At 42.5% G+C, this 15,139-nt stretch overlaps 1 protein-coding gene across 4 annotated transcripts in view; it reads right to left on the bottom strand.

Annotated features, from left to right (window-relative positions):
* FSTL5 (follistatin like 5) overlaps window positions 1–9,858 on the bottom strand; it is a 340,816-nt gene extending 330,958 nt beyond the window's left edge. For all 4 annotated transcript variants that reach the window (XM_082237218.1, XM_082237216.1, XM_082237217.1 and 1 more), the window contains exon 1: window positions 9,373–9,858. The gene's annotated coding sequence lies outside the window, so the exon portion shown is untranslated. The remainder of the gene's footprint in view (window positions 1–9,372) is intronic.
* Between the last annotated feature and the right edge of the window lie 5,281 nt (window positions 9,859–15,139).

Genomic DNA, 15,139 nt, shown 5'->3' on the forward strand with positions numbered 1-15,139 from the left:
CATCTGCAAATAATGCATTCCTTTACTGAGCTAAAGATTCTTCTTTAAAATTATTTTCTAAATTTGCATATGGGTACTTCCACCTTTAACAGTGGCAAATTTGCTACACACACACTTTAACCTGAAGGAAACTCCACAGGAATTTCCTAAGGGGCAAAAAGGCAACTCAAGGCCCTGACCAATTTAGGGCCACTCTGACACCTGTTCATCCTCTTTTCAATAAATGTAACCATTCCACCAAAATGTTAGTTCTCAAGCTTTCTTGGGGGGGGGCAACTTGATTTTTCTTATCCTTATGCTTCCAGCTCCTCAGCTATTTGATGGAGAGTAAGGCCTTGGTATGAAGAAACTAATAAGACAAAGATTTATTAGTATGCAGTGGCGCAGCATGGGTTGCCAGAGCCCGGACTTGCAGAGGGGGTGGGTGGGAGGGATACAGACAGGACTACACGTGCACATTCAGCTGCCTAATGAAATCCATGTCACTCAGGAGATTGCAACTGCAGAGATAAGAAAAGAAGAGCCATTTTGTTATCTGCAGAGGTCACTTCCTGGTTCACATTGAGGTGCAGCCCAGCAATGGATGTGCACAGTTGTATTGAGGCAGCACCAGGTGTTTAAATTTTCTTCCCCTAACAATTTCATGTCTGGGGCAACTACCCTTGAGGGCCCCCACACACCATGCCACTGTCAGCATGAATTGGATAATGCTCAGTAGAGTCTGATGACCCTGTACTAGTCCATTCATGACTTCAAGCCGCAGGCATAAGCTTAAGAACTGTTTCATACACCACGATTTTCTGTAAAAACAACAACATATATATCACTGACAATGGCCATGGTGAACATGTTGTTTTGCTACTCCTGAAGACAATCTTTTCAAAACCAATACAGTGGTACCTCGGGTTACATATGCTTCAGATTACATATGCTTCAGGTTACAGACTCCGCTAACCGAGAAATAGTGCTTCAGGTTAAGAATTTTGCTTCAGGATGAGAACAGAAATCCTGCTCTGGCAGTGCAGCGGCAGCAGGAGGCCCCATTAGCTAAAGGGGTGCTTCAGGTTAAGAACAGTTTCAGGTTAAGAACGGACCTCTGGAACGAATTAAGTACTTAACCCGAGGTAACATTGTACAAAGAAAGGTGGCCACACATAAATTAATTGTATGCATAAAAAAAATAAATAAATAAATAAAAATACTGACCCAGAAATCATTTGCAGGTCCAGGGGCTCCAATAAGCACATGAAGGTTACCTATTCAAGTATTGTGTGGCAGGCAGCTGATTGTGACAAGGAATGTGTGCCTGGAGTTGCCCCACCCCTGGCAATGAAATGAATTATAAATGCCTATGACATGGCCCCTGCATCTATGTTCCAGTGTTGGCTTGAGGAGAACTCAGATGACTCATAAGTCACCTCACTCAGCAGGAGTCCTTAGGTCCACTTCTATACCATCCCAGCCTGAGGACATGGTTCACCCATTGGTAAGCTACAGAGGAGAACACTAGTAAATTTGCAGCAATTGTGTATGGAACCACCCCAAAGTTTGCAGAACAAACAACTTTTCCAGATATGGTTAAACCTTTACAATTAGCCTTGATTATTCAAAATTGCTACCATGTAGGAAAATGTGCCCCTTCATGGATCACTGCCTTGCCGTGGCGAAGGGGCTTGAAGAACTCAGAGAAGCTATGAACTACGCCGAGCAGGGCACCCAAGATGAACAGGTCATAGTGGAGAGTTTTGACCAAACGTGATCCACCTGGAGTAGGAATCGGCAAGCCACTCCAGTATCCCTGCCAAGAAAACTCCATGGACAAAGACAACAGGCATATAAAAGTTATGACACTGGAAGATGAGCCCCTCAGGTCGGAAGGTGTCCAACATGCTACTGGGGAAGAGCGGAGGACAAGTACAAGTAGATCCAGAGCTGATGAAGCGGCTGGGCCAAAGCCGAAAGGACGCTCAGTTGTGGATATGCATGGAAGCGAAAGGAAAGTCCAATGCTGTAAAGAAAAATATTGCATAGGAACCTGGAATGTAAGAACCATGAACCTGGGTAAGTTGGATGTGGTCAAAAATGAGATGGCAAGAATAAATATTGACATCCTGGGCATCAGTGAGCTAAAATGGACGGGAATGGGCGAATTCAGTTCGGATGACTACCATATCTACTACTGTGGGCAAGAAACCCGTAAGAGAAATGGAGTGGCCCTCATAGTCAACAAAAGAGTGGCGAAAGCTGTACTGGGATGCAGTCTCAAAAATGATAGAATGATCTCGATACGAATCCAAGGCAGACCTTTTAACATCACAGTAATCCAAGTTTATGCACCAACTACTGGTGCTGAAGAAACTGAAATTGACCAGTTCTATGAAGACTTACAAAACCTTATCGAAGTGACACCAAAGAAGGATGTTCTGCTCATTATAGGGGATTGGAATGCTAAAGTAGGGAATCAAGAGATAAAAGGAACAACTGGCAAGTTTGGCCTTGGAGATCAAAACGAAGCAGGGCAAAGGCTAATAGAGTTCTGTCAAGAGAACAAGCTGGTCATCACAAACACGCTTTTCCAACAACACAAGAGACGACTCTACACATGGACATCCCCAGACGGGCAACATCGAAATCAGATTGATTATATTCTCTGCAGCCAAAGATGGAGAAGCTCTATACAGTCAGCAAAAACAAGACCTGGAGCTGACTGTGGCTCAGATCATCAGCTCCTTATAGCAAAATTCAAGCTTAAACTGAAGAAAGTAGGAAAAACCACTGGACAGGTAAGATACAATCTAAACCAAATCCCTTATGAATACACAGTGGAAGTGAGGAACAGGTTTAAGGATTTAGATTTGCTGGACAGAGTGCCTGAAGAACTATGGATGGAGGCTCGCAACATTATACAGGAGGCAGCAACTAAAACCATCCCAATGAAAAAGAAATGCAAGAAAGCAAAGTGGCTGTCCAACGAGGCCTTACAAATAGCGGAGGAGAGAAGGCAAGCAAAATGCGAGGGAGATAGTGAAAGATACAGGAAATTGAATGCAGATTTCCAAAGAACAGCAAGGAGAGACAAGAAGGCCTTCTTAAACGAGCAATGCAAAGAAATAGAGGAAAGCAACAGAATGGGAAGAACCAGAGATCTGTTCAAGAAAATCGGAAATATGAAAGGAACATTTCGTACAAAGATTACCATAATAAAGGACAAAAGTGGTAAAGATCTAACTGAAGCAGAAGACATCAAGAAGAGGTGGCAAGAATACACAGAGGAATTATACCAGAAAGATATGGATGTCTCGTACACCCCAGGTAGTGTGGTTGCTGACCTTGAGCCAGACATCCTGGAGAGTGAAGTCAAATGGGCCTTAGAAAGCACTGCAAATAACAAGGCCAGTGGAAGTGATGGTATTCCAGCTGAACTGTTTAAAATTTTAAAAGATGATGCTGTTAAGGTGCTACACTCAATATGCCAGCAAGTTTGGAAAACTCAGCAGTGGCCAGAGGATTGGAGAAGATCAGTCTACATCCCAATCCCAAAGAAAGGCAGTGCCAAAGAATGCTCCAACTACCGCACAATTTCACTCATTTCACATGCTAGCAAGGTTATGCTTAAAATTCTACAAGGAAGGCTCAAGCAGTATGTGGACCGAGAACTCCCAGAAGTGCAAGCTGGATTTAGAAGAGGCATAGGAACCAGAGACCAAATTGCAAACATGCGCTGGATTATGGAGAAAGCTAGAGAGTTCCAGAAAGACATCTACTTCTGCTTCATTGACTATGCAAAAGCCTTTGACTGTGTTGACCACAGCAAACTATGGCAAGTTCTTAAAGAAATGGGAGTGCCTGATCACCTCATCTGTCTCCTGCGAAATCTCTATGTGGGACAAGAAGCTACAGTTAGAACTGGATATGGAACAACTGATTGGTTCCAAATTGGGAAAGGAGTACGGCAAGGCTGTATATTGTCTCCCTGCTTATTTAACTTATATGCGGAATTCATCATGCGAAAGGCTGGGCTGGATGAATCCCAAGCCGGAATTAAGATTGCCGGAAGAAATATCAACAACCTCAGATATGCAGATGACACAACCTTGATGGCAGAAAGTGAAGAGGAATTAAAGAACCTTTTAATGAGGGTGAAAGAGGAGAGCGCAAAATATGGTCTGAAGCTCAACATCAAAAAAACGAAGATCATGGCCACTGGGCCCATCACCTCCTGGCAAATAGATGGGGAAGAAATGGAGGCAGTGAGAGATTTTACTTTCTTGGGCTCCATGATCAGTGCAGATGGTGACAGCAGTCACGAAATTAAAAGACGCCTGCTCCTTGGGAGAAAGGCGATGGCAAGCCTAGACAACATCTTAAAAAGCAGAGACATCACCTTGCCAACAAAGGTCCGTATAGTAAAAGCCATGGTTTTCCCAGTAGTGATGTATGGAAGTGAGAGCTGGACCATAAAGAAGGCTGATCGCCGAAGAATTGATGCTTTTGAATTATGGTGCTGGAGGAGACTCTTGAGAGTCCCATGGAATGCAAGAAGATCAAACCTCTCCATTCTGAAGGAAATCAGCCCTGAGTGCTCACTGGAAGGACAGATCGTGAAGCTGAGGCTCCAATACTTTGGCCACCTCATGAGAAGAGAGGACTCCCTGGAAAAGACCCTGATGTTGGGAAAGATGGAGGGCACAAGGAGAAGGGGACGACAGAGAATGAGATGGTTGGATGGTGTTCTTGAAGCTACTAGCATGAGTTTGATCAAACTGCGGGAGGCAGTGGAGGACAGAAGTGCCTGGCGTGCTCTGGTCCATGGGGTCACGAAGAGTCGGACACGACTAAACGACTAAACAACAACAACAACAGGAAAATGTGAAACCTTATGGGTCCTGCATGAAATGAAGTCATGATGATGTGCTGATTTCATCATCCAAGCATTCCAACAAATAATTTTCATTTTTAATGTGCTTTTCTAGGTCAATGATCATTGCCTATGTTCTTTATTATTTAAAGAGATCATGGAAGTTCAGTAACAATGAAAACATTTCAGTCTTCAGTCTACAATTATCACCCATACAAATGAAAATTTTATACACCTTGCTCTATGAAATGACCACATTACTTTTTTAAAAGCTCTTCAACTCTGCTAACAAACAACCTTGAATCATACTCAATTTAGTGTGTTCAAGCACTTCTCAAGTACATCACCACATGCCAAACACTTTAGAATCTCCTTCTATAAAACCCTGCTGGACACCACCTTCCACTAATTCAAATGCAAATAGAGTAAACTTTAACACACTTCAAGCAATCAGTTTTGCCAGCTGTGCTTCAAACTTAACTCTTTAAACTTCATATTCTCATGAATTATGAGACCAAGGCACTGCACTTCGAATTGGACATGATTAAACACGGTCAAGGGAACAAAATTGACTTTCTGTGGCAATAAAATGTTCTAATTACAACCTGTCAGCCCAATCCTATAACCTGATGTGCCAGGAGTTTATCACTGTAATAGTGTGTGTTATTCTGACTATCTGGATACCTATGTTCTGTAGCGTTTATATATATTTGCTCATTCATTCATTCAGTAAAAATATTTGTTAACCACCTTCATAAAAAAGTTTTCGGTGAGCAATGAACAAAAGTATGAATAAAATTAATTCATGCACAATATAAATACTATTTAAAACCAACAAATCAGCATAAGATAATATAATAAGACAAGACAAGAAAGCTAAAAACAAAATACAATTCTAAAAACCAACAACAGTGTCCCTCAGGGTCCCTTCCGATTGTATGAAATAGAAAGGTCTTCATGTGGTATCTCCAAGGAAAAGGCCCACTCCATTGTAGAAACATAATACACTTCTAATAAAGACTGACTCACACACACACACATTTATAGTCCACCCTCCATCATGGAGTCCAAGGGTAGGTTACATCCCACTCAATACAACAAACAATGAAATTCATAAACATTAGAAGACCATAAATTAACCTGAATCAGCAGCAATCAGAAAATACAACAACAGTGTAATGGAATGTATATTCTGATGTCACCTTCCATCTCACAAGAGCCTCTGCAAAAAAGGGCATCTCTTTGCCTATTGTCAAAATATATACAATGATGCCATATGCATCCTAGAGAGGAGAGCATTCCACAACCTAGGGGGCACACAAAGAAGGCCCTCTCATGTACCATTGCTCCTGCAGACTCAACATAGTGATGGAACCACCAACATGGTATCCTTTGCAGGTCTCAAATATTCAGGCGGGTCCAACTGAAGCATGGCCTCTCCTGCTTCAGGACACAAGCAGGCTGGTGTGGCAAGGGTCAGTCATTTGGGTATTTAGACATTTAGCAGTTTAGAACTTTAAAGGAAAGAACCAGCACTTTAAATTGGACTCAGAAACCATCATCACACCCCTATTACAGGGAATATCACCTTCCACATGTTGGGAAGCCAACTTCTCCTCTACTAATGTAGGTTTCCTATGTAACTTAGAACCATGAAAGATTAAATATTTGCTGGAAGGAGCCATGTGATGAGGAAAGGGCTACTTTGTACTCACATTGTAACAACTTGATAGGGCTAAGGAAGATCCCAATCATGAAGTTCAAAACTGCATTGAAGATTGCAGAAAGTCCATTGTTCAAGGGAGGTATATTATTTGAGATCAGTTGGTACTCTAAGATTGCCATTTTAACAAGGCCTACAGTCCTAAATGCACAAGCTTGGATATTCTGTATTAATCAAAAAGGATTAAATTCAGTTAAAAGTGTTTAAGACTGGGGCCTTCATTACCCATCACTTGGTTGCTGTACATGGTGGCTGGCAGCTGTGAACTGGCTATTGAAAAGCATGATGCTTGAGATGATATGGTACAAAATTCAAGTTGTATTACTGTGTTGTATCTGTGATGGCCCATTTACACTTGCAACTCATCACTTGATGTTGCAACTATCATGTGAAGAATATGCATTTTTAATATTTTGTTATATTCATATCACACCTTTTCTCCAAAGAGCTCAAGATGGTGCAGACACCCTCCCCATCTTTATACTAGCTGAGGTCCCAACAGTGGAACCATTTTCTCATAAGGAAGAGACTTGGAGCAGAGACTGAAGAAGTAACTTAGTCCATTCCTTCTGGGATTCCAAAGAATATTAAGTTCTCTTTCCAAGTTGGATATATACAACTTTCTACAATGTAGATCAGACATGTGGCGGGTGCAGTGTGCAGGTGTGTCGGGGGAATGCTTTTATAAGGGCTTAGTTTAACCTCTGGTTTGCTTGCAAAACTGAATTACTGTGTTGCAAAATGATGCATGTCTAAAAAGTGTGTCACCAACATGAAGTTTGGGAATCTCTGATTGTAAACCATTTTCTGGACTATATTAACAGCAAAAGACATATTCATTCACAGCTGTATATATGTACGTGAAACATTTAACCAGGATATCTGCATGGATGCATTTATTATTATATAAAAACATGTTTACAAGCTCAGGCCCTCTGCATGTCTATCCTGGCACTGCAAGAGAACTAGCTCTTAATGCTTTTCTTCATTTCCATAGTTACTAATGATAGTTTTCTTCACATATTTTGAAAACAGATATCCTGGCATTTCATATCCCCTTCCTTTATACCCAAATTGAGGAAAGGGATCATTTGAGAATGCTCATTTATTTTTTACACTAATATAGAAGTATATAATACCCTGGAAATAGACTTGTGTGCAGTCATTAGATTGTAAATCATAACACAGCATGTTTTACACTTACTCCTAAAGTAAGCAAGAGGGATAACTGATTAATGGAAGGAACTGAATTCATTGTTTTTCAAGCTAAAATTTAAATATTAAATGAGCATAATACTGGCATTTAGCTTTCAAAACTTTTCCCTACTAACAGTTGCTTATCTTACCTCCCACTATTTATGAATTGCTGAAAAACTGCATTGTTTTAGCAGATGTTCACTATAACATCACAGTTCAACTTTAAATAAAAAAATTTAAAGTAAAGAAATACTCATGATACTTTGGAACATAACTGCCATTGATCTGCTCATTCTTTCCAGACCAAACATTAAAGAGAGAGAGAGAGATTGATAGGGGAAATGCTGGACAACAGATATAATGCAAATGTCACTGTTATCTTATGGTTCTAGAATGTAAAGAAAAAAACATTTTCTCAGATAATGGAGTGATCTGCAACATGATGCAGTACAGGCTGAAACATAATGTGCTTTCCCATTTCAGTTCAGTCATCTCCCTCCCAATTGGCTATAAAATTTCCACTCCAGAATCAGCTTTTAACTCACATAGTAAATACCCCCAGCTTCTTCTCGTTTATGTACAGAAAGAAGCCTGGCAACTCATCGTAACCACCTAAGCAGATCCCTGGAATAGAGAAGGGCTTGCCAAAGGTTAAACTTGGGTGGGAAAGTGAGACATTTCCATCTGCCTACGTTCCCCAGTTCTTTTCCAAACAGGAGAGGATCTGTAACACCAGACGTAATACTACTGTGCTATTAAAGTGGAGCTTGACATTTGCATCTACTTCTAGCCTGGAGGGAAGGCCTGACATCGACCAAATCAATACTGTGGAACAGACAACTGGGAACTTTTAATCCTGGGGGCTGACCTTGGGAACAGAGGGGTCAAGTCCTTTGTAAAACCGAGTTTCGTAAGTTTCATATCAGGCAGATCTGGCTGATTTTGATCATCGTCATCCTCCACAACGTCTAAGGATCACGCCTGATCTCTCTCTTACACATACGCACGCAGGGCACATCAGGCATTTCCTCCACAAATCCTCTCTAATTCCTGCTTTGCTCGCTGCTTCCCAGACTGACCTCACATCCAACCCCCTCCCTCTACCCCCTTCTTCTCTCCCGTCGGAATCAATGAGAAATCTACTCGCCCTCTAACGCCGTCGTTTCTTCGGAGGAGCTTCTTTAACGCGTTTTAATTAAAACCGAGAACAACAAGAACGGAAATCAATCTGCCTGCTTACACCTCTCGATCTCCCCTTCCAAGGCGAAATAACATTGTTCAAAAGCCCCGAGACCACGACCAGAAGAAGCGTGTGCGGAAAACTTTGCCACGAGCACCCCACCTCACCCGCCTCCCGGGCTTCATTCTGCATTCATCTCTTGTTTACTAAGCCCACGATGATCTTGAGCAGAGCCGCCGAAATGTCGTCGTCCCCCCCCCGCCCCGTCCTTCTTTACATTAAGCTGCGGACTAACAGGCTCGCAACTTTCCCCCGTCCCTTGGCATCGCCCCCAAACTCTACCCGCTTCCGTAGCCACGGTAATGCCAAAAGGAGCTTGCATTTGTCACAAGCCAGATCCCCCTTCGCTCTTACCTGATCGAAGAGTCACTAAAGTCCCCAAGGGAAGCAGGGGGAGAATGTTATGTCCTGTTAGTCGCAAGGATCGTGGATATATATTCTCTTCCTTTTTAGGTGTTCTGCTTTAGGAACCAAAGGGGAGGGGGGAAAGTCCAAAATGCAAAAGGTTGCAAAAGAGCGAGGGAGGAGGGAAGGAGGATCCCAATAAACTGGGGTAGGCAAAACTCCGAAGAAATGTCCACGTTTAGTTGAGCATCAAGGAACACAGCACGGGACTGAGAGAGAGAGAAAAAACCTCCTTTACGTCCGGTAAGCTCCTTGGTCAAGTTGCTTCTGACCAGGGGGGCGGAGTGGAAAGCGAGGGGGGCGGGACGCCTTCCGGAGCGGGCGGGGCCAAGAGGGCTGAGGAGCGGAGCGAGCGAGCAGGCGGGATTCCCGGGTTCAGCACCAGCGGCGCAGTGGACAGCACCAGCTCCTTCCCCTTCCCGCGAGTCTCAGGCACTGAAGCCGGCAGCTGCTCGCTCGCTCGCTCCCTCCCTCCCCGCCGCTACTCCGCCCCAGCGCGCGCGTCCCGCCTCTCTCCTCACGTCAGCCCGAGCTCTGCCCTTATTTGCATAAAGCCGAGGGGGGGGGAGCGGGCAGCTGCAGACGGCCCCGGGAGCAGACGGCGTTGTAGTGACAGCGCACGGCCGCCGCCAGGGTCGGCAACTGGTAGCAGGCGGCGCTGCGGAGGGAGCGCCAAGCGTGCCCGGAAGCGAGTTCTCATCCCGTCCGCCACTCGCTCAGGCCGGCGGCAGGGAAGAATCCTAGAATTGTAGAGTTGTAAGGGAGCACCAGCATCATCTAGTCCAACTCCCTGAGGATTCGAACCCACGACCCGGAGATGGAGAGTCTACCGACTGAGCTATCCCTGGGAAAGAGGGTGAGGGAAGGGGGTGCCAGCCCGTCGGGAGCAGGGAAGGCGACTCTGCCAGAAGCGGAGCGGTTCTTGCCTCCCCCACCCAAGGGAAAAAGCAAGGAGAATTCGGCAGTTTACGTTGCATGGTGGGGAGGGAGACGCTTAAGACTTGCCTGCGTAAGTTTGTGCCCAAGCTGCGCAAAACGTGGCTACCTAACTCCGTTTCGTCTGCTCAGGCTGGTAGAGCATTTGCTCCTTTCAAAACTGGAGGCAGCAGGGAATGAACCTGGAACCTTATGCGCTCCAGGGACGGGAGGCTGCTCTACATGTATTTATTTACTCGTTGCAAGGATGTCCATGTGGTGCACATGGTTCTCCCCCCACCCCCATATAATCCCCACAACAACCTGCTGAGGTAGGTTAGGCTGAGAGGCTGCTAAGATGCCCTGCTTGTCAAGAGAAGACTTGCCAACGAAGAGAGAGACTAAGAAGCACTGGTGGAGCTTTTCACTCCACATTCAGTGCCGCATTCAGAACCTGGACTTGTTAGACGACAAAATCTTCCCAGGCATCAAAGATGTGGGTTAAACGTCATCCATTCTACACAGGATGTCCTCCCTTGCCGTCTTTGTGTGACTAGTTGCCAACCTGCAAAGGTAGCCTAGGAAATCATTAAAGAAAACATGGTGGAAGGATTCCTGTGAGCGGTGACTCCCCACAACTGGGGCTTCAGGGTCACCTGAAATTACGTTTACAATGCAGGAAGGAGACACATTGTTGTGGTTCCCAGGTCACAAAGATAATGTGATTAAGGGGGTCACAATCTGCATAATAAAATAGTCTTTTATGGGAAAGCAAAAAAAAAAAAACAAACAAAAACCCACCCTGCATTCAGTAAACTAGTCCATCAGAGAGAAAACGGCATAGTATCTTGATGGGCTGAGGTTTTCTTTTTACACATACTGAACTATTTATCTGGAGTACAGTACTTCAAATATGACTCATCTCATCTGCCTTCACAAACAGGACCCCTAGCTGACATCTGACATCTCAGCTGACATATATCTTACCTTTTTGGTGCCAGGCAGTGTATTATATTCTTCCATGTGTAAACCACTGTAGTTATTTTACTTGCTCTCTCCATTGATTGATTGTTTGTGTTATATCTCCTGTCCTTTATTGTACTACTGATTTTTATTGATTGACTGTATTATTTGTATATTAAATTGTCAGCCTTCCCAAGAGCTGTTTGTGTGCTGAAGGTTTGCAGGATACATATCTGTGCATTGCAATCCTGTGCTGCCTGCACAGAATTGGGGCTTGTTGAATTCAATGACTTACTCCCAAGTCTGAGGTACGTTTGTATGGAATAGCCTTAATATAAAGTAGAGCAATCCAGAATTTTTGTGTTGTGTTACATAATGTATATGTAATATTATGCAACTCACAGCATGGATCAATAGGAAATGAGCAATTTTTGCCTGCTAGAACTGGCCTTTCTTTTTCGATGTCTTTAAGGACATGGGGGAAATTCCCCAAATCTCCTGTTGAGATGTTACAAACCAACTGAGCAGAGAGCCGGCAATTTTTTACACACAGCCAATATAGAGATAACATGTTAACTCTTTGTTTCCCTTTCAGTGCTCAGGACATGAAAAGCTAAAACCCACCAAATCGGAAATTGCTTACATTTTCACCTTTTCTGCTATATTTTTTGCATGAAAACTTATCAAAATGAATCAACTGACTATGCATCTTTCTTTGCTTCTTTACCTAAAGTCAAATGAAACAAAGTCCAGTATAAGGAAATTGTCACTGCAAAATTTTACCCTCAATTTTTCCTTCATCCTATATGGTAGAATCAGGTTTGTATACTTGACTGGATGGAGTCTGAGTCATCTACCATCTCTTTCCCCTCTTTCTGCAGTGATAATACACCACCAAATTCAGTACTTCCTGAAATTATCACTTGGACGCTTATACTGCCAACTTCCTTTGTCTATCTTCCACTGCAGCAGCTCAGAACCCAATGAACTGCCCACCCACACTTCATCAACAAATGTGGAATTTATGTCTAATGCACCCCCCTTTCATTTTAACTGCACTACTACTTGCTCAGAAGTAAATCCCATTGAGCTCAGTGGGGCTTATGCTTTGGTACAGTAACAAGATGGTAGCTTAAGGTACTCAAGCTCGTACAAAAGCTACCATATCACTTGTCTAGGGTCAAGTACTGACTGTATGTGCCAATCAGTCATCACAGAGAGCTTTCATATCATACAGTTTTAACTCAAATACTGTACAATACTTTATAATATACTTCACACAGTTAGCTGAGACTAGCAGTCATCAAGCAACAGGGTATCAGGGGTGAAACACTAATGTGTGAATGAGTTCTGAGTGAACAGCTGAGCAAGAGGCAAAATTATTCTTTAAAAAAATGCTAATTTTCATTGCTTTATCAAAATTGTGCTTTTGATGGTAAGTTCACATGGAACAGCAGAATAAAACTGTACTAAATTTCACTTTGTTCTGTGTCTCAATACTACCTATGCTTTTTGCTCTGAGTCATATCCTTGGTCCCTTTAATACTTCAGTCAGTACCATGTAGCAGATTCTTATCCCAGATGGTGGCAGAAATATCAGTAGTTGTCAATGAGCTTTCTGAGTTCAAGTGAGCATGCCCAGTAACATCAAAATATCTGAGCAATGACCAGAGTGGTGAATACTGTGGAATATGCTAGTTAAAAAAAGAAGGTATCTGGATGGGATCCAAAATTTCCATGAGGGTAATTCTCCCAATGCCACAAGAGGGTTTGGTGACTTCCAGAACACTTCTCATTAAAGTGGCACTGAGACCTGAAGTGGTGAAAATTGGTGAAAATAAACAACTACCTGACATTTAGAAGACATCTGAAGGCAGCCCTGTTCAGAGAAGTTTTAAATGTGTGACATTTTAATGTATTTTTAATCTTTGTTGGAAGCCATCCAGAGTGGCTGGAGAAACTCAGCCAGATGAGTGGGGTACAAAATAATAATAATAATAATAATAATAATAATAATAATAATAATAATAATAACAACAACAACAACAACAACAACAACAATCCCTTTCTAAAGTTGGAGCCCCCACTGGCTCTTAAGACCTTCCACAAATGGAAAGAGCTCTTCCACAAATGGACCAAGTCTGAGTCCAACCCATTCATTACCTTGTACTCAGAAATCATCCAAGGTCTACAGAGAGTGTGAGTGTGTGAGTGTGAGAGTGTATGTGTGTTATAAATATTATTTTATTGAAAGGAATAAGACCTCATTCTGACATCAATGTCTGAGCTATCAACTTTGTTTCTCTAATGTACAGTGGTGCCTCGCAAGACGAAATTAATTTGTTCCACGAGTTTTTCCGGCTAGCGAATTTTTCGTCTTGCGAAGCACGAAATCCCATAGGAATGCATTGAAATTCAATTAATGCGTTCCTATGGTCAAAAAAAGTCCAAACAAAGCCAAATTTGGTACCACAAGAGTTTATTAAGTGCTCTTTAAAGTCACACATACTGTAAAGAGCATTTCAAAAATTGAAGGAACAATAAATTAAGTTTCTAAACATAACAGAAAAACATTTAAAAATCAACAAAGTGTACAGTACATTTTCTAAGACTCTGGGGGACAACTCGAAGAAGGTTCCTCTTCCACTCTTTGCTTCTTGCTGAAGAACCCCCTCCTCAACTGTTCCCCCCAGCCACCCACCACACAGAAATTCAAATCCAGATTTTTTTTTAAAAAAAACAGCAGAGTGGCCCAATGGTCACAGAAAATCATAAAAATGCAGAAAAAAACCACACAAGCTTCCAGATTCTTGCAAACCCCTCCTCAACTGTTCCCCCAGCCACCCACCACACAGAAATTTAAATCCAGAATTTTTTTAAAAAAACAGCAGAGTGGCCCAATGGTCACAGAAAATCATAAAAATGAGGGGGGAAAACAAGCTTCCAGATTCTTGCAAACCCCTCCCCAACACCAAGTCCTTGAATTCCAAACACCCCACCCAAAATCCAAAAAATCCCAAAAAAGTTTTAAAAGTTTAACTTACCAAATGGCTGCAAAAGAAGTTTTGGAAAAGCTTCAAAAATCACCAAAGTCTTCAAAAACCTCAAAAAAGGCTACCACACCGCGTTCTATGAGTTGCTCCTCAAAGTCAAGTCGCAACTATATTAACGGTGTTAAGAAAAAGGAAACAAACTTGCAAGACATTTTCGTTTTTCGTCTTGCGAAGCAAGCCCATAGGGAAATTCATCTTGCGAAGCAGCTCAAAAAACGCAAAACCCTTTCGTCTAGCAAGTTTTTCGTCTTGCGAGGCATTCGTCTTGCGGGGCACCACTGTATCTGAATATCTTTGGAGTTCTTAATTGAATGGAAAACAAACACAACATGGAATTTCCTGCAACGTTCAGCATTTGAACAAATTCCCCACTTTTTAAAAGTGTGATCATCACAAAATAGCAAATAGCTCTCCTCTTGAACTCAGATAATATTGTGTTTACATTCTCATAGTGAAATGGTAGTTATGAAATACTAATTAGCTCTGAAAACATCAGTCAGCAAACTGAATGATGTAATACACTGGAAAGCAGTTTAGCAGTCCACAGTGTTAATACTTATTGTCTTTATCATGTTGAGTATCCCAGGTCAGCATCACCCTGCAAAATCAAATTATGTACTTAATTCCAAGTGTTTGAGAAGTCCCTTTGACTTGCCTGGAGATCTTGTAAGCTTAATGTTAAATATCACCATGAATCTTTAATGGACCAGAGCTTTCTAGATATGTTACATGTTAAAGCCACTGAAAGCATATATTACCTTACATGAAATGGTGCTTATGTGGAT

Source organism: Podarcis vaucheri (genome assembly GCF_965113315.1).
Source record: "Podarcis vaucheri genome assembly, chromosome: 9".
In the NCBI taxonomy this organism is placed as follows: Eukaryota; Metazoa; Chordata; class Lepidosauria; order Squamata; family Lacertidae; genus Podarcis; species Podarcis vaucheri.